Raw genomic sequence first — 18,709 nt, forward strand, 5'->3', positions numbered from 1 at the left:
CAGATTTCTTCTAAGCTATGAGAACCTCTAGAATCTAAAGTTAGTTTCTGCATTAATTCATTCAAAAAGAACAAAGACAAGCAATCAAAGTTCCCATCTGCTTTTGATAAAAGAAGGATTTGCATCTGGACCCTGCTGTATTATGCTGTCTTAATGAATGCTACACAGAAATGGACTTCCAATAGGTTGCAGTCATTGTATGTGAACAAATATCGCAGCTCTTGTATTCATTGCAGAAGCCTACAAGTTCAACTTAATGACTAACCAGATAAATAACTCTTCATGCTGCTGGTTGGGGAAAGAGTGCAGTCTGGGAAATAAGGAAAATTCATCAACAGAAGAGATTCTGCAAATGTTCAGAATCTTGAGCAATTTACACAAAGTGCTGGAGGAACTCAGCAGGTCAGGCAGCATCTATGGAGGAGAATAAACAGTCGACATTTCGGGCGGAGACCTTTTCTCTGGACTGGAAAGGAAGCGGGAAGAAACCAGAACAAGAAGGTAGGGGTAGAGAAAGGAGTGCAAGCTGGCAGGTGATAGATGAAGACAGGTGAATGAAATAAGAAACTGGGAGGTGATAGGTTGAAGAGGTGAAAGTCAGAAGAGGAAGGATTCAGTGGTCCATGGAAGAAGTAGTAGGGACGCTAGAGGGAAGTGTTGAGCAGATGAGGAAAACATAAGGGATGAGAAGGGATATAGAGAAGGGAATACCGAATAAGTAGATGACTTATGAGGTGGAAGCCAAGGACAAGGGGAACTCTATCCCTGTTACGGCTGAAGGGAGGATTGGGTAAAGGCAGATTTGCAGAAAATAGAAGAGATATGGACAAGAACAGCATCAATGATGGTATGCTGGAAGGGAAACTCTATTCTCTGAAGAAGGAGGGCATTTCAGCTGTGCTAGAAAGGAAAGCCTCATCCTGAGAACAGATGTGGCAGAGACATAGGAGCTGAGAAAAGGGAAAAAGTATATTTACAAGTGACAGGGTGGGAAGAGGTATAATCAAGATAGCTGTGAGAGTCAGTGGGTTTATAAAAGATATCAGTGGATAGTCTGTTTTCCACAGATGTAGACAGAGATCAAAAAAGGGGAGAGCAGTGTCGGAAATTGACCATGTAAATTTTACGGTGGGTTGGAAGTTAGGGGCAAAGTTGATAAAAATGACAAGCTCAACAAGGGTGTGAGAAGCAGCACCAAATCCTTCATTAAAATTTCTTCAGTTAGTCCTGACAAAGGATCTCAGCCTGAAACGTCGACTGTACCTCTTCCTAGAGATGCTGCCTGGCCTGCTGCGTTCACCAGCAACTTTGATGTGTGTTGATTAAAATTTCCTTGCCAGTTCTCCAATTCTGTCACAGAAAGCATACATACATCCACAGAACAATAAATCTCATTCTATTCTGCTTGGAGAGAAAGGTGCAGTTAAAAGTTCAGGGATACAAGATGCTGAGGTGTCCTGTACATGTAACGTCCTAGAAGTCTTTGAAATATTTCCCTTCAGGCATTCACGAGGAATTTTTCAGATGCTGGAACCTTGCCCATCCTCTGGGGTTCTTTCCCCCCTCCCCCTTTTCCTTCTCCCTGGGCCTCCTATCCCATGATCCTCTCATATCCCTTTTGCCAATCACCTGTCCAGCTCTTGGCTCCATCCCTCCCCCTCCTGTCTTCTCCTATCATTTTGGATCTCCCCCTCCCCCTCCCACTTTCAAATCTCTTACTAGCTCTTCCTTCAGTTAGTCCTGACGAAGGGTCTCGGCCCGAAACGTCGACTGTACCTCTTCCTAGAGATACTGCCTGGCCTGCTGCGTTCACCAGCAACTTTGATGTGTGTCCGTTCAGGCACTCTCCTTGATATTCAGTCTGTTGGCAGGCTGGCTACTGATTGAGCACATCAAGGAGGGCTGTCACAGGAAAGCAGCATCCATCATCAAGAACACCCATCATCCATGCTATGCCGTCATCAGGAAGAAAATAGAGGAACCTTTGGACTCACATCACCAGGTTCAGAAACAGTTATTATTCCTCAACCGTCAGGCTCCTGAGCCAGAGTGGATAACTTCACACACCCCAACACTAAACTAATTTCACAAGCTATAGACTCACTTTCAAGGAGGCCGCAACTTGTGTTCTTAATATTATTAGTGTTATTTTGTTTCTCTTTTTTGATGATGGATTTGGTGCTCCTCCTCACACTCTTGTTCAGCTTGTCGTTTTTATCTACTTTGCCCCTAACTTCCAACCCGCCATAAAATTTACATGGTCCATCTCTGACGCTGCTCTCCCCTTTCTTGATCTCTATCTGCATCTGTGGAGACAGGCTATCCACTGATACCTTTTATAAACCTACTGACTCTCACAGCTATCTTGACTATACTTCTTCCCACCCTGTCACTTGTAAATATACTTTTCCCTTTTCTCAGTTCCTATGTCTCTGCCACATCTGTTCTCAGGATGAGGCTTTCCTTTCTAGCATCGCTGAAATGTCCTCCTTCTTCAGAGAACAGAGTTTCCCTTCCAGCATACCATCATTGATGCTGCTCTTATCTGTATCTCCTCTATTTTCTGCAAATCTGCCTTCACCCAATCCTCCCTCCACCAGATACCACCAGGTGTCCTGAAGAACTGCGACCTGGACGACATCTTGCTTGACGTATGTAATACAGCACTGATGAAAGGTGATAAACCAGAACAGTGGTCACTCTCAAACATTATCTCAGTCCCCAAGTCTGGATCCCTCACGAAGACAGATAGCTACCGTGGTATCAGCTTGACCTGCATCTTAGCAAAACGATACAATCAGATGATCTTGAACAGGATTTGCACCGCCATTGACCCTAAGCTAAGATTCAATCAGAATAGTTTTCGGCAGAAGCGCACAACAGTAATGCAAATACTTGCTCTCCGTAGAATCATCGAGGAAGTCAAGAAGAACAACCTACCAGCCGTGCTTACTTTCTTTGATTTTCACAAAGCTTTTGACTCCATTCACCAAGGTAGAATGCTGAAGATCCTGAAAGCTTGCGGAGTTCAGACAGTGTACTGAGAGCTATAGAGTCCAGCTATACCAAAACCATGACGAAATTTGTATCACCAGACGGAGAAACAGCAGTGTTCGAGCTCCTAGCTGGTGTGCTGCAAGGAGACGCTCTGGCACCCTACATCTTTATAATCATCCTTGATTATGCTCTACATCAAGTTACCAAAGATTATGACAAGCTTGGTTTTACCATAAAACCAAGAGGAACCAAAAGGGTCAGACCAGTTACGCTCACAGATCTTGATTTTGCAGATGACATAGTCCTGCTGTCTGACCAGATGGAGGAAGCACAGCAGGTACTGACAAAAGTGGAAATTGAGTGTAATAAAGTTGGACTTCACGTAAACACCTTGCCTTACAAGGCGCAAAACGAAAGACTATGTGGCGCGCCACTCCTCACACAGTCAGTAGGTGGCCGTTGACTCACAAAGAGTTCATCCGCCCTTTGACAGGTTTTGATTTTAGTCCTGCTGAGTGCCTATTTACCCTCATCCCTGGTTAACCGAAGTGCACCAGGGGGTGTGCCGATTGAGTCACCGACAACCCGACCTGAGACGGGTAGTACTGGGCTACGTGGTACCAATAGCAAGGCAAGGCCCTGACCTGACAGAGATGCCGGCCCCCTAGGCCTGAGTCAACATAGTAGTAGTAGTCACCTAAACACTAAAAACACTGTACATAGCATTTAACTGTGACAAAGGTACTCTCAAGACCATAAAGAATGATACCATTAAGAAAGTGTTTGACTTCAAGTACCTTGGTCAAGAATGATGAGTTCAGAGAAGGACATAAAGATAGGGAAGGTGCTGGCGTGGAGGGCTTTGAACGACATGAAGGAAATCTGGAAGTCGAACCTGACCAGAGGGCTTAAAAAGAGGATCTTCATAGCAGTCATAGAGTCCATTCTCACACATGGATGCGAGACGTGGACACTCACCAAAACTATGCGAAAGTCTCTAGATGGTTGCTATACACAAATGCTCCGGATGGCTCTTGACGTGAGTTGGCAACAGCACATGACGAATGTCGAGCTCTACAACGACCTACTGATGCTCACCACTAAAATCCAGGCGAGAAGACTGCAACTTGTGGGGCACTGTCTACGCCACCCCGAGCTACCTGCCAGCCTAGTCATCATATGGGAGCACAAGCATGGGAGGATGAACCCAGGGCGCCCTCTCAAGACTATGGTCAACACGCTCCTAGAAGACAGCGGCGCGGCTAATGTAGATGAACTGAACACACTGATGAGGGAGAGAGAGAAGTGGAGAGTCCGTCATCGTGCCCAACGCCAGCTCCCTAGGCCTGAATTTCTCTTTTTTGTATTTGTTCAGTTTGTTGTCCTTTTCACTTTGGTTGCTTGCCCATCTTTGTGTGTCATTTTTCATTGATCTGTTGTTTTTCATTGTAGTTCCTGTGAATGTCCACAAGAAAATAAATCTCAGGGTAGTATATGGCAACATATATGTACTTTGATAATAAATTTATTTTGAATTTTGATTGGATTTGAAGGCTCAGGAACTTGAAGACTCATATGGCCAGATTTGGGAACAGCTTCTTTCTAACTGTGATAAGACTGCTGAACAGATCCTGACCCGGATCTGGGCCGTACCCTCCAAATATCCAGACCTGCCTCTCAGTATGTTTACACTACCTTACTTTCCATTTTTCTATTTTCCATTTATGATTTATAATTTAAATTTTTAATATTTACTATTGATTTGTAATCCAGGGAGCGGGAAGCGCAGGATCAAATATTGCTGTGATGGTTGTACGTTCTAGTAGCAATTGTTTGGCGACAATACAGTATATAAAGTAAAGTAAAGTAAGTACATTTTAGAGCAGGGCTTCCCAACATAGGGTCCACAGACCCATTACAACATAAAAAAAGTAGGGAACCCCTGCAATAGAGGAACAGAGAACAACTGGAACAGAAAGGAAAGATTGTCTTTGGAAATGGGTTGTGGGTTTCTGGTGATTAGAGAGGAGGTGCCACTGAGGGACCTGATGATGTTAATTTAGAGAGAAAGAACAGCAGTAGGGGAAATCCCAGCGAGCTTCTCTGCATATGTGGATCAGGGAGGAAGATTACAGCAGGAAGGAAGAATATGGAGAAGGATGGGGTTGGGAAAAAAAACTAATGGAGAAAGAAACAGAAAAGCATGTGTTGCTAGGGGCCGAAAGATCATGTATTATTACCCCAAAGTTTATATTTCGGAGTAACCCTGAAATGTTCCAAGCTGTAGCCCTTGAACTAATATTTCATTTATGATTAGACCACTGAGGAACACTTTGTCGAATGTCACTGACTTACTTGTCTGCTGAGAGCCTGGAATAACGCTGTTAATGAGATTTCCAAACAGAGTAGCAGGTAACAACCATGCTTCTGCAAAGTCACAACCTGGTCAGTCACCTCTCAGAAATGCTCAGACAAGTCTTGTGTGAATGAAAACTATTTAGCAATCGTATAGAATGGCAATAAACCTGAAACTCTTGAACATTTGCTATGTTGTGGTAATAACTGAGCACTGTATAGTATGAAGATATGTTACTAAGATGCCAATGGACTTGTCAACCGATGAAGTGTGTGACCTGGCTTCATCTTGACGCTCAAACCTTCCTTAGCTAAAGGACTTGACATTCACAATCGAATTCACCATTTATGCACTTTTAAGTACATACTTACACTGACATTCTCTGTATGATAGGATTCTTCTACCTGAAACATTGACTCTGTTTCTCTTTTCCACATTGGCTGCCTGATTGGGTGGGAGGGAATATCAATGACTACACCTCTCAGGCAGACTGACTGTTCATTTGTTACATTCATGTTTTGAAGAGCAAAATACATCTGTTGTTGGTGAGCTGAAATAATAGAAAATGTTGGAGATACTTTGAAGAGAGGAACAGAATTGATATTTCAGACCAATGACTTGACCCCAGAGGTAGACAAAGTTAGCACAATGAGAAAACAAACTGTTGTAAGTTGCAGAGAAGGGAGAGGGATGTTGAGAAGTAAGGGAATGCTTGTAATAGGGTGGAGACCAAAAGAGATTATGATGTAAAAAGGGGGTGGAGGCAGTTGAAAAAACGGTGGTGAAGGTGTAATAATTATTGGTGGGCTGTCTGCTTAAAATACAAACTGTTTTCTCTACATAGATACTGTCTGATCCACAGCATCTCCAGATTTTTGGTATACATACTGTCAAATGTAAGCTCCTCTGCTTTTATTATAGACTCTCTACTGAAAATGTATGGATTTTCAGGGTCAGTATTATAATAATAATGCTAAAAGGGTAAGTGGTGGTTCCCCATAAGATTGTGTTGCTTTTAAAAAGGTTCACTTTACAAAAGTGTTTTTTTTTCTCCACTTGGCATTGGTTGATTTTACAAAACAAGATTTACTAATATTGATCTGCAAGTATCTTAACAAAACTAGTCGGAAGTGCATCAATGGTGAAAACGAGAGCCAATTTCCTCAGCAGCAACTTAAATTTTTAGATTAGGTTATGAGGGCACGGAGTCCTCTTTAATTGTCATTTAGTAATGCATGCATTAAGAAATGATGCAATATTCCTCCAGTGTGATATCACAGAAACACAGGACAGACCAAGACTGAAAAACCAACAAAAACCACATAATTATAACATATAGTTACAACAGTGCAACAATACCATAACTTGATGAAGAACAGGCCATGGCACAGTAAAAAAAGTTCAAAATCTCTCAAAAGTCCCACATCTCACGCAGACGGGAGAAGGAAGAAAACTCTCCCTGCCATGCCCGACCACAGTCCGACTCTGAGTCGTCCGAAAACTTTGAGCTCTGATCAGCCCTCCGACACCGAGTACCGAGCACCATCTCTATCCGAATGCTTCAACCTCAACCTCGGTCACCAGCAGCAGGCAAAACCGGGGATTTTGGGCCCTTCCCTCCGGAAGATTCTCGATCGCACAGTAACAGTGGCAGCGAACCGGCATTTCAGAAATTACTCCAGATGTTCCTCTGTGCTTTCTCATCTGTCTCCATCAAATCAGAATTGTCCACGGCCCCTATTTAACAGATACAATATCATTTCACCGGAGAACTGCGCACACTGCATCGCTCTGCCATCTTCTGCTCCCACCGAGGAGAAGATGGCAAAAATTTTTATTGCATATCAAGTAGATTTCTGCATTTCAAAACTATTCCACAGGCAAAAATCTAAATTTCAGCAAATCGAGTCTCATATTATTACTTAGTAGTTAATTCTCCAATATAAATCAATTTTTTTTGATTATGAGAACTCAGTCCTCTTTTATTGTTATTCAGAAATGCATACATGCATTAAGAAATGATACAATGTTTCTCTGGAGTGATATCACAGAAAACAGGACAAACCAAAGACTAAACAATTTATTCTAATCTTGAGGAGAACTATACAAAGAACAACACAGAAACTGAAACTGCAACAAAGTTTTAAACTAATTACAAGTGATTTTTTAATTTTTATCCACAGGAACCTGATGTATCCTCTATTGAGGCATCAATTGTTTCTTAAATAATTTGAGGATTTTAGCCCATATTGTTTTCTCTGAAAATCTTTATATGTGTTGAACTCTGCAAGAAGGTTGTTAAATCACTGTTAAAAAACCCATCTTCTTCAAATCCCTCATAATATCTCAGTCTCAAAACTAGAAATCAGTTTTGATTCTCTTGTCAGTGTTGTATACTGCATTTATACCTTCACCTTTCTTTCTCTGTGACCGGAAGTGAATAGAATACTATGTCTTGTACTTCTATCAATGAATTGACTATAGTTCACAGCTCATTTGCTTTGGAATGCTGCTTTGCATTATTTAAAGTTGTCTGCATTTTTAAAAGTCGGATTCTCCCAATTCGTTAACAGCTTATTCCCTAACTGTTTTAACATTATTCATGGCTTCTAAATGCTGCACGAACAACAATTTATATATCTTCCTTTTAAGTTTTATCTGCCCTTTTTGATAGTCAGCTTGTGTCTTATTTATTTATTGAGATACAACGCAAAGTAATGCCTTCTAGCCCCCCAAGTCGCACCGCCTAGCCTAACCCAATTATAGAACAATTTATAATTACCAATCAACCTACCAACCAGTACACCTGTTGACTATGGGAGGAGGCTGGACACCCACAAGGTCAGAGGGGGAACGTCCAAACTCCTTACTGACAGCAGCTTTTAGACAAAACTGTATGGACCAAAGTCCTAGAACTATATAAGAGACAATTGATTGCATAATAGAGGATATACTGTAATATGTTATTGTGAATTCTATATACAACTATGCTCATCTGTAATTACGTGCAACAATCCAGGAGCAGACATCTCATTGGGTCCATGATAGATCCCAGTGGAGGAAAAAGACAATTTCAGCACTCCAGCACACCCACCTCCTTATTCCACAGTACATCTACAAAAGCCCAACAAATCCCCTTTGATTATTTTTGCATTTAATCTACACAAAATGACAATTTACAGTGACTAATTATCATACTAACACATATTTTAAATGAAGGAGATGAATGGAAAATACAGAGGGAACCTGCGATCTAGACACGGACAGCAGCCAAGGTCAGGATCAAACCAGGGTGCTTGCCAGGTAAACAGCAGCACTAATTACCATGCCATTGTGTCACCCATTTCTGACCTACATCCTCTGAATGCAGGAGTCATCCTCACTGATATCTTCAGAACATGTGCTCAACATCTGCTATATTTCTACTTCAATTCACAGAGTGGACCTAAAAGAGCAATCTGGCTATTGGACAACCTGCTCAGTACTGGCAATCATCACTTCCACCAGAATCTCAGTGGATCTTATCTCCCGAAATCTGAAAATGTTGTGTTCTATCTTTTCACTAATTTATTAAACACACGTATCTTTGAATTTATCTATTAGCTTTTCATATGGAATTTTGTAAGGGCCCAAAAATCATTAACATAATTGTAAGCTTCTGAAACATGTTCATCAACAATTCATTTGTATGTTTTATACCTCAATTTCTACTATCTTAATTAACAAAACAACAATCCTCAGTGATGCTGAAATTGTCCACAATTTTGGTGGAACAGATTGTAGATGCCCTTAACACTTTGCACAAAAAAAAATCCAAAGTTTACATTTTTGAGTACTGGAGACATAAATTTTAACGGAATGTTTCCTTCTGAATCCATGTCTACAACTTTCATCTTGTTGCCTTTGCAACATATATATTGAACTCTTATGTTCAATAATATACTGGGATATTGAGTTCCTTAATGAATTCTTATTTATTTTCCTTGGAGGAAGGAGAGGAAAAACTTAAAGATGACTTAAAGTTACATTAGAGATTGGTCAATAATCTTATAGATGGGTGCAGTTACTTGATCATTATTGTATCATATTGGTATGCAAGTTTTCAGACGGAAATCAGAAAAATGCAGATCTGCCCACAGCCACAGCTGTATAACCTGCACTTTTATAATGAGTTCTTAAGTTATTTTTCTGCTCATCTTTCCAAACGTACTATGTTCTACATGTGTTCCATGGAGAACAATCTGAATTAACAAGGCTAAATAGAGCAGGACATGAATCCATATTTCAGCATCAGTTTTGACTGTTATACCATACCAAACTTGTTGATGAAACATACAGAACTGTTAATGGTCTTGACAGGCTAAGTGCAAGGAAGCTGTTTCTCCAAATGGGAATCTAGGACTGGAGGTGCAGCCAAAGAATAAGATGTAAATTACTTTGGAATAAGATTAGAAGAAATTTCTACACTGTAAACGTGGTGAACCTATGGAATTTGCAACTGAATATGGCTGTGGAAGATCAATCAACATGCTTATTTAAAACAGGGATCAATTGACTTTTGGGATATTAGGGTAATAAGGATTATAGGGATAATGCTGGAAAATTACACGATGTAGAAGATTAGCACAGCAAGGTCTGAATTCTGTTTCAGATGTTCTTATTTTACTATGTTCTTAGTCACATCTTTATTCTTTTCCTCCCACTGAATGGCCAAGTATATTTATTTCCAAACAGCTTTGCAGAAGCTAAAATATGCCCCAAATGAATTAACAACTTTTTAAAAGTCTAAAATGTTATCTTCTTGTTCAGCTGCCCATCTTGGAGTGGTTGCTTCCATTTAATTCACTCATCATCATGTAGGACCTTCTTAAATCTACTTGCCAATGACTCAGCTGGCCATTTCCTAATACCAGCTCACCAAGAGCTGGGCGCTCAGCCATGTAATGTTAATGAAGCCAACAACCAGAAGATCACATAGATTCAATGAACGCTAATAAGGACAAATTGGAAAATCTAACCCATAATGTGTGAGGCTGAAACCAAAATTGAGCTTGATCTTTCAATCTCACAATACATTCACAGGTAATTGGTTATGCAGATTGCTGTTGTGCGCTTGTATACACTGAGTATTATACCTAATCTCCCACAATAGCATTTTCTTCAGGGAACATTGATCTTCAGCTGAATCAAGAAAAAAAACATGAAAGATAGAATTTTCTCAAGCAGCACAGGGATTTATAAATCATTAAAGTCATTCTAACTTTAACAGGGAATGTTATCACTCCATTTCATTTGGTGTCCTGAAAACAGTGGTTGCATTAGAACTCTTAAAAGTGAGAGACTGGGATTACCTCAAAATACCAAACCTCTAAAAGTAATACTCAAGATCTCCTCAAACCCACACACTTCTGGCTCTGGTCAAGTTTAGTGGATGAATGGCTGGATGACCAACTTGCTTATAGTTAACAAGCTGTCAAAGCCCATCAAGGTGGGGCAGGTGGTGAGATCTCAGTTTTCACTGCTAGAGATCTAGACACCACATCTAGCTTTCTCCATTCTGCAGAAAGTCTGTGGAGTATTTGTCCTACTTTGCCACACAGGGGTGTTTGCAGGGTGTTGTGAGGCAGGTGTTCATAATTCTGAGGTGCAGGAAAATAGAAGAAATCGGAGCAGTTCCTTTAGACTTCTTGTGCCTTTCATTATGGGTCATCTACCTCAGCGGCATTTTCCACCGCCAGTGCCAGGTCCTTTGATTCCATTAATGTCCAGACATCTTTCATGTAAAACATAATGACTGATCTTCTGCAGTGCTCTGGAGTGGAGAATTCCAAGGATTCACTACTTTCTGAGTTCATACATTTTCCCTCATCTCAGTTCTGAGTAGCCCACATTATATTCTCAAACCTTGTCCCTTTGTCCACAACTTCTCAACCAGAGGAAACATCTTCCTTGCAAGTAGCCTGTTGAGTCCTTTACACATCAAAGTTGCTTGAATTTCCAGCATCTGCAGAATTCCTCTTGTTTGTGTTGAGTCCTTGATAACTTTTGTCTGTTTCAATCAAATTTATTGTTCTTCCAGATACTAGAAGATATAATCCTATTCCACTTAATCTCTTCTCAGGGCATCCCTCGAACCAGTCTAGTGAAATTTCCATGCATGCTGTCTATGTTAGGAATATCCTTTCTTAGGGTAGGACACCTAAAGTGCACATAACACTTCAGTTATTACTTGGTTGTTGATTTGCCTGAGGTTATTTTGAAGAAATGCAATCCCTTCCTGTTGATAACTTTTCCAGAAATCAGAAGATGCTGATAATCATTGCTAAACCTTGTATTTATTTCAGCCACTTACCTGTGGCAACAGAAAAAGAAGCCTATGTTTTGTCTTTTTGCAACTTCCACTCAGTGATCTTTCTTTTACCAGAGTGAAACTAAAGCTGCAAGGTATTGCTTGCACCCATAGCTGGAACCAGGAAAGAATCGTAGGTATATCATGAAAAGGCACAGTCATTTTGACACCCAAAGGTAATGTGGCCCTTTCTCTGTTGTACAGCTGAAATCAGTAGTAGTATTAGCATAGTATAATATTTCACTCCCAAACTTACCGTGAAGTGAAGATGTGTCTAAATTTGTAGTGACTGTACGTTTGTTGAAAATATTGATTCTTGAATGTCTTGGTGAGTGTGCCCTCCCCTCCTGCTGAGTTCCATCTTGCTGTCCTTCCATCATGCTCTGCATTTGCTTTCTTCATATTCCCACTTATGTTTACTCCTTAGCTATATAACCTCTTGTGTCTTGTGTCTTCAAACAACTTCATAAGGCCTCTTGTGTCTTCAAACAACTTCTTTTAGCAGCATTTTAAATTAAAATAATGTGTCACAGGATTAATCCTTGCATAGGGAACCTTCAAAAGCAATTTACACTTATATTAACTACAAGAGAAATAATCCAGTATCTAATTTCTGAGTATTCATGATCTTTTTAGCTTCTGTTATTTAGTAGGTTGGTGACGGCATTATTTTATGCATTTTAAAATATTGTTTAATTTGATGAATTTAAGGCTGTGGTTTAGAGTTGGGCTATTTCACATCATGATCTAGGCTCCAGTTGTGTTCTAGGCCCAGAGCAAATTGCTGTGGTGAAGACTGGGTCCTACTGCAAGTCATGATAAGCATTGAGCCAATTTGGAGCGGTCAAGAATGGTTTCTCTGACAGAGAAATCTAGGCCTGGAATGCTTCGTCGTGGCAGGGTCTGGGTCATAATGTAAGGTTCAGTCAATTTCAATGCTGGCTCAGGTAGTCTGGGATCTCCTCTCTCTGCAATGCTGAAATTGTGAGATATCCCCCAACTGCTGTGCTTCATGTCTGCAAATTTTGCTGAGATTTGCCCTGCTAATATCATGCACTGAATACTGAGGCTTTGGGCCTACTCTGAGCTGCTCTGGGGATTTGGATCTAAGGTCACAATTTGCAGTCACTGATGCTGACTTCTATTGTTTGCATGATTTGTTTTGCGTTTTTTTCCTCTCTCTCTTTCTCAAAGGGAACTTGTGGTCAGTCTTTTTATACTGGATTCATTCAGTTTCCTTGCTTTGTGACTGCCTGTTCAGCAAACAAATCTTAAGACTGTATAACTTATGCATTCTTTGATAACAAATGCACTTTGAATCTTCGAATCTTTGATCTTTGATCTTTCTACTCTGCATTTTATTTGAACTTGGATGTTTTTATCAAGGTGCGAACTTGCACATCTTCCATTGGAGAAATGCACCTGGATGTCTCAGATGGGCACTAAGTATTTAAAATTGCAATATAAGTATGGTCGAATTGGCACAATTTACACCCTATCCATAAATATATTCTATTGCAAGATATTATTTGTCCTTATTTGATGATTTCTATTCATCATACATACAAAATATTTAAATTTTATGTTGCTCACTTTTCTCAGGAAGATTACCAGCTCTTTGAAAATTCACACAAATGTTATCAATACAATAAACCATCATAATTTATTACTATTAATCTAACAAGTGGATCTAGATTATTGAGAAACCACATGCTGTTTTCAGTGAACCAGCGCGCTAATATAAATTGGAGCCTTCACTGTCTTCTTCATCTGAACCAACCTGACATCTTTTGGAATGAATTCATTACAGCTATCTGATACAGAATTCTTAGCTGCTTTAAACAATCTGCTTTCACTAGAACCTTACAGAATAATATATGAGGTTATGTGACTCCAGTTATGATTGTATTCTAAATCTTAAATATTGCTTCAACACATTGGTCTTAAAGACATAAGCAAGCCCTGGAAAAGTGGAAGCTCTCACCTCAAAGATAGTTGGGTTTTTATTCTATCCAACAGCAAATGCTGTGTCTTTACCACTGGCAATGAACTCTGGGGCATTTTATCTGGGCAAACAAAACATTACGATGATAGTAGAATATTATAACAGAACTTGAGACTCTGGTTTGATATTTGTTATAGTATGAATGATGACCAGTGACAATGGATATGCTTCTTGACTTTCACATGACACGTTTTTTCTTTAGTATATTGTGTTTGTTTCCATAATTAATGATCCCATGAATTTACTAGAAATTTCTCTCCCAGAGAATGGTTTGACCACAGAACTCATTTACGGCGCACTAAAAACAACTTATATAAATAGACAGCTAGGAATAGAAACTGTAGTGATAAAGTTGCGTGAGAAGCGTGTGGAGCATTATTACTTATTAAGTTTTGGTGTTGTCTAAGAGTCACACAGGAATAGGTCCTTTGTCCCCGCTATTCCATGCCACCCACCTTGTCACAATTGCCTGCATTTGACCCACATCACCCGAAGTCCACTCCTAAATGTATCTACTTCATCCAATTCCTTGGGCAGCTTTCCAAAATGTATCACCTCATACTTAGCTGTCATAACCATCGACACTTCTGCAGGGTCAGTGCGCCCTCACAGGCAGGGTGCGCAGCAGATTTGGCAATTGCGCTTGTGAATATGCACGTGTCCGCTAATTACGATTTCATTATGGTGGTATTCAACTCCTTTGTTTTCGTTGTAGTCTTGTCTAGACTTGAACAAAATTCAGCAATATTATGCTGCCTGCCCACATTCGGCCTTGCCTAAGAAAGTGAACTACCAAGTTGACTGATGTTGAAGACTAGCAGTATTTCTTTTATATGTAGATATTCCTTTCAGCTGCAGAGTTGGCATCTAGTTTTCCATTTGAGAGCTTGGCCCAGGGTTTATTGTTTTCTTTTCCCTTAAAATCGCATTTGCATTAAATTCTGTGCATTATCGAACCACTTCAATGTCTCTCTCTCTGACCACAGGACTCAGTAAAGGCACATATCTAAATGCCTTGACACTTATCTGTATTGAAATCCATTTGCCATTGCTTGGCATACTTCCCTAACTCATCAAGATCCCCTAGTCTATAATAACTTACTTTACTATCAACAATACCTCATAATTTCATGTCTTCTCCAAATTTACTGATTGCATCCAAATCATTTATATAAATATTGAATAACAAGAATCCCAACACCAAACACTAGCACACCACTAGTCACTGGCCTTCATTCAGAGAAACAGCCTTCAAATACCACCCTCTGCTCCTACCTCCAAGCCAATTTTGAATCTACTTAACTCGTGCTTCCTGGTTACCATGGGAGATAACTTTCTAGACCAGCCCACTATGCAGGACATTGGCCTTTCTGAAGTTCAAATAGACAACATCCACTAATCTATCCTCATCTACCCTTTGATTATCTTTTCAAAAACTCTAAAATGTTCATCAAGCATGACTTTCCATGTACATAGTCACCCTAACTCCTCCTAATTAGACTCTCTCTATGCAAATGCTGGTAGAACCTCTCCCACATGCTTCCACAGAATTACATCCAGCAAATTCCCCATCAATGATGTCTGGCTGATGGGCCTGTAGTTCCTTGAATTGTACTTGCTACCTTTCTTGAATAACAGAACAATGTTAGCAATCCTCCACTCTTCAGGAATTTGATCAGTGATTAATGATAAAGCAAATATCTCCCTATTAGCCTCCATATTTTCTCCTCTTACCATCCCCCCCCCCAACAAAGTCTAAGGATGGACTCAGTACAGGCCTGAGCATTTAACCACCTTAATGCACTGAATGATTGCAAATATTTCCTCCCTGGTAATACGAACATCCTCCAAAACACTTTCCACTTGTTTCCCTTATGTCTTGAGCAACCATGAAAAACAATAAGGAGAAATTTCATAAGACCATAAAATATAGGAGCACATTTAGGCCAACTGGCCCATCAGGTCTGCTCCGTCATTTCATCATGGCTGATCCAATTTTCCTCTTATCCCCAGTCTCCTGCCCTCTCCCCATATTCCTTCATGCCCTGACCAATCAAGAAACTATCAACCTTGACCTTAAATATGCATAAAGACTTGGCCTCCACAGCAGTCTGTGGCAAAGAAATCCACAGATCGAACACTGTATGGCTGAAGAAGTTCCTCCTCATCTGCATTATTAAAGGATGCCCCTCTATTTTGAGGCTGAGTCCTCTGGTCTTAGACTTTCCATTCATAGGAAACATCCTCTCCACATCCACTCTATCAGGGCCTTTCCCCACTTGTAAGGCTTCAGTGACGTCAGCCCTCATTCTTCTGAATTCTAATGAATGCAGGTCTAGAGCCATCAAATGCTCTTCACATGATAAACCATTTAATCCTGGAATCATTTTTGTGAACCTCCTTTGAATACTCACTAGATTCAGCAATTCACATTCATTGAAAATTCCACCGTCTCCTGTGGATCAAGGCATAGGCAGACCTATGTCGCAAGACAGCACTTTCTCCCTAGCTCCATTTTTCTGTAATATAATTATAGAAACTATTGGGGTTTTTTTTAACCTCACCTGCAAAATCTACATCATACTCTCTCTCTGCCTTCTTGATTTCACTCATAAAAGTTTTCTTACAAACAAGACATATAAGATTATTAAGGGATTGGACAAGATAGAGGCAGGAAATATGTTCCAGATGCTGGGAGAGTCCAGTACCAGAGGGCATGGTTTAAGAATAAGGGGTAGGTCATTTAGGACAGAGTTGAAGAGGAACTTCTTCTCCCAGAGAGTTGTGGAGTGTGGAACGCGCTGCCTGAGAAGGCAGTGGAGGCCAATTCTCTGGATGCTTTCAAGAAGGAGATAGATAGGTATCTTATGGATAGGGGACTCAAGGGTTATGGGGACAAGGCAGGAACCGGGTATTGGTAGTAGATGATCAGCCATGATCTCAGAATGGCGGTGCAGGCTCAAAGGGCCGAATGGTCTACTTCTGCACCTATTGTCTATTGTCTATAAACATAAGAAATAGGAGCGGGAGTAGGCCATCTGGCTCGTTGAGCCTGCTCCACCATTCAATAAGATCATGGCAGATCTCACCACGGATTCATCTCCTCCAACCTGCCTTTTCTCCATAACCTTCACTTCCCCCACTATGCAAATATCTATCCAACCTTGTCTTAAATATACGGTACTTACTGAAGTAGCCTCTAGTACTTCATTGGGTAGGGAATTCCACAGGTTCACCACTCTCTGGGAAAAGCATTTCCTCATCATCTCCATCTTAAATCTACTCCCTTGAATCCTGAGGCAATGTCCTCTAGTTCTAGTCTCATCTATCAGTGGAAACAACTTTCTTGTCTCTATCTTATCTATCCTTTTCATAATGTTATATATTTCTATAAGATCTTCTCTCATTCTTCTGAGTTCCAGTGAGTACAGTCCCAGGCAACTCAATCTGTCCTCATAGTTTAACCATCTGATCGCTGGAATCAACATGATTAACCTCCTGTGCACTGTCTCCAAAGCCAGTATATCCTTCCTCAAGTAAGCAGACTAGAACTGCACACAGAACTCTGGGTGTGGCCTCACCAGTACCCTGTACAGTTGCAGCATAACCTCCCTGTTCTTAAATTCAATCTCTCTAGCAATGAAGGCTAACGTTCCATTTGCCTTCTTGATAGCTTGCTGCACCTGAAAACCATCCTTTCGCGAATCATGCACAGGCACTCTCAAGATCTTCTGCACAGTGGCATGCTGCAATTTTTTACCATTTAAATAATAATCTGATCTTCCATTTTTTCCTTCCAAAGTGGATGACCTCGTATTTACCAACATTGTACTCTATCTGCCAGACCCTTGCCCACTCACTTAACCCATCTATATCTCTCTGCAGACTCTCTGTATCTCCTGCACAATTTGCTTTTCCATTCCATTTCATGTCTTCAGCAAACTCAGATACACTACACTCGATCCCCTCTTCCAGATCGTTAATGAACAGTTGAGGGCCCACCACTAACCCCGGCAGCACACTGCTCACCACTGATTGCCAACCAGAGAGCATCCATGTATCCCAACTCTTTGCTTTCTATTAACTAATCCTCTATCCATGCTAACACATCACCCTTAACTCTGTGCATCCTTATCTTATGGATAAGTCTTTATGTGGCACCATATCAATCGTCTTCTGGAAATTCAAGTAAATAATGTCTATCTGTTCCCCTCTATCCACTGCGCTTGTTATATCCTCAAAGAACTCCTATACGTTTGTCAAACAGGATCTGCCTTGCTGAATCTGTGCTGCATCTGCCTGATGGATCCATTTCTTTTCAGATGCCTTGCTATTTCTACTTTATGATAGCTTCAAGTATTTTCCCAACTACAGATGTTAAACTAACTGGCCTAAAGTTACCTGCCTTTTGCCTATATCCTTTTTTGAACTGTGGTGTGACACTGCCCAGGACGTGCCCAGAGTCCAGAGAATTTTGGTAAATTATTACTAAAGCTACTATAACAATCTGCCATTTCTTTCAGTACCCAGGGATGCAATAAATCAGGACAAGGGGACTTGTCTATCTCTAGTCCCACAAGTTTGCTCAACACTACCTCTTTAGTGATGGCTATTTTATCAAGGTCCTCACCTCCCGTTGCATCCATAGCATCTCTCTTCAGCATGTTTGATGTGTCCTCCACACCTTTATTGTTGTCAAGGGACTTACTCATTCCTGACCTCTGAAATACAATATATGTTTCCTTCTTTTCCTTGATCAGAGCTTCAAGTACTTCTCATTCACCAAGACTCCCTAAACTTGCTATCCTTACTTTTCACCCTAGCAGTTACATGCTTCTCCTGGTATCTTGACAGACCTCTCTTAAAAGCCTTTCACTTGCCAATGGTTCTTTCTCTTTCAGAGAGGGTCACTTAATCGACCTCTGCTCGATCCTGCCCAGTTCCTATAACATTAGGCATTAGTTTGGGACCTTAACTTTTGCACCTGTCCCATTGTTTTCCA

This window comes from Mobula hypostoma, chromosome 4, assembly GCF_963921235.1.
Source record: "Mobula hypostoma chromosome 4, sMobHyp1.1, whole genome shotgun sequence".
Lineage (NCBI taxonomy): Eukaryota > Metazoa > Chordata > Chondrichthyes > Myliobatiformes > Myliobatidae > Mobula > Mobula hypostoma.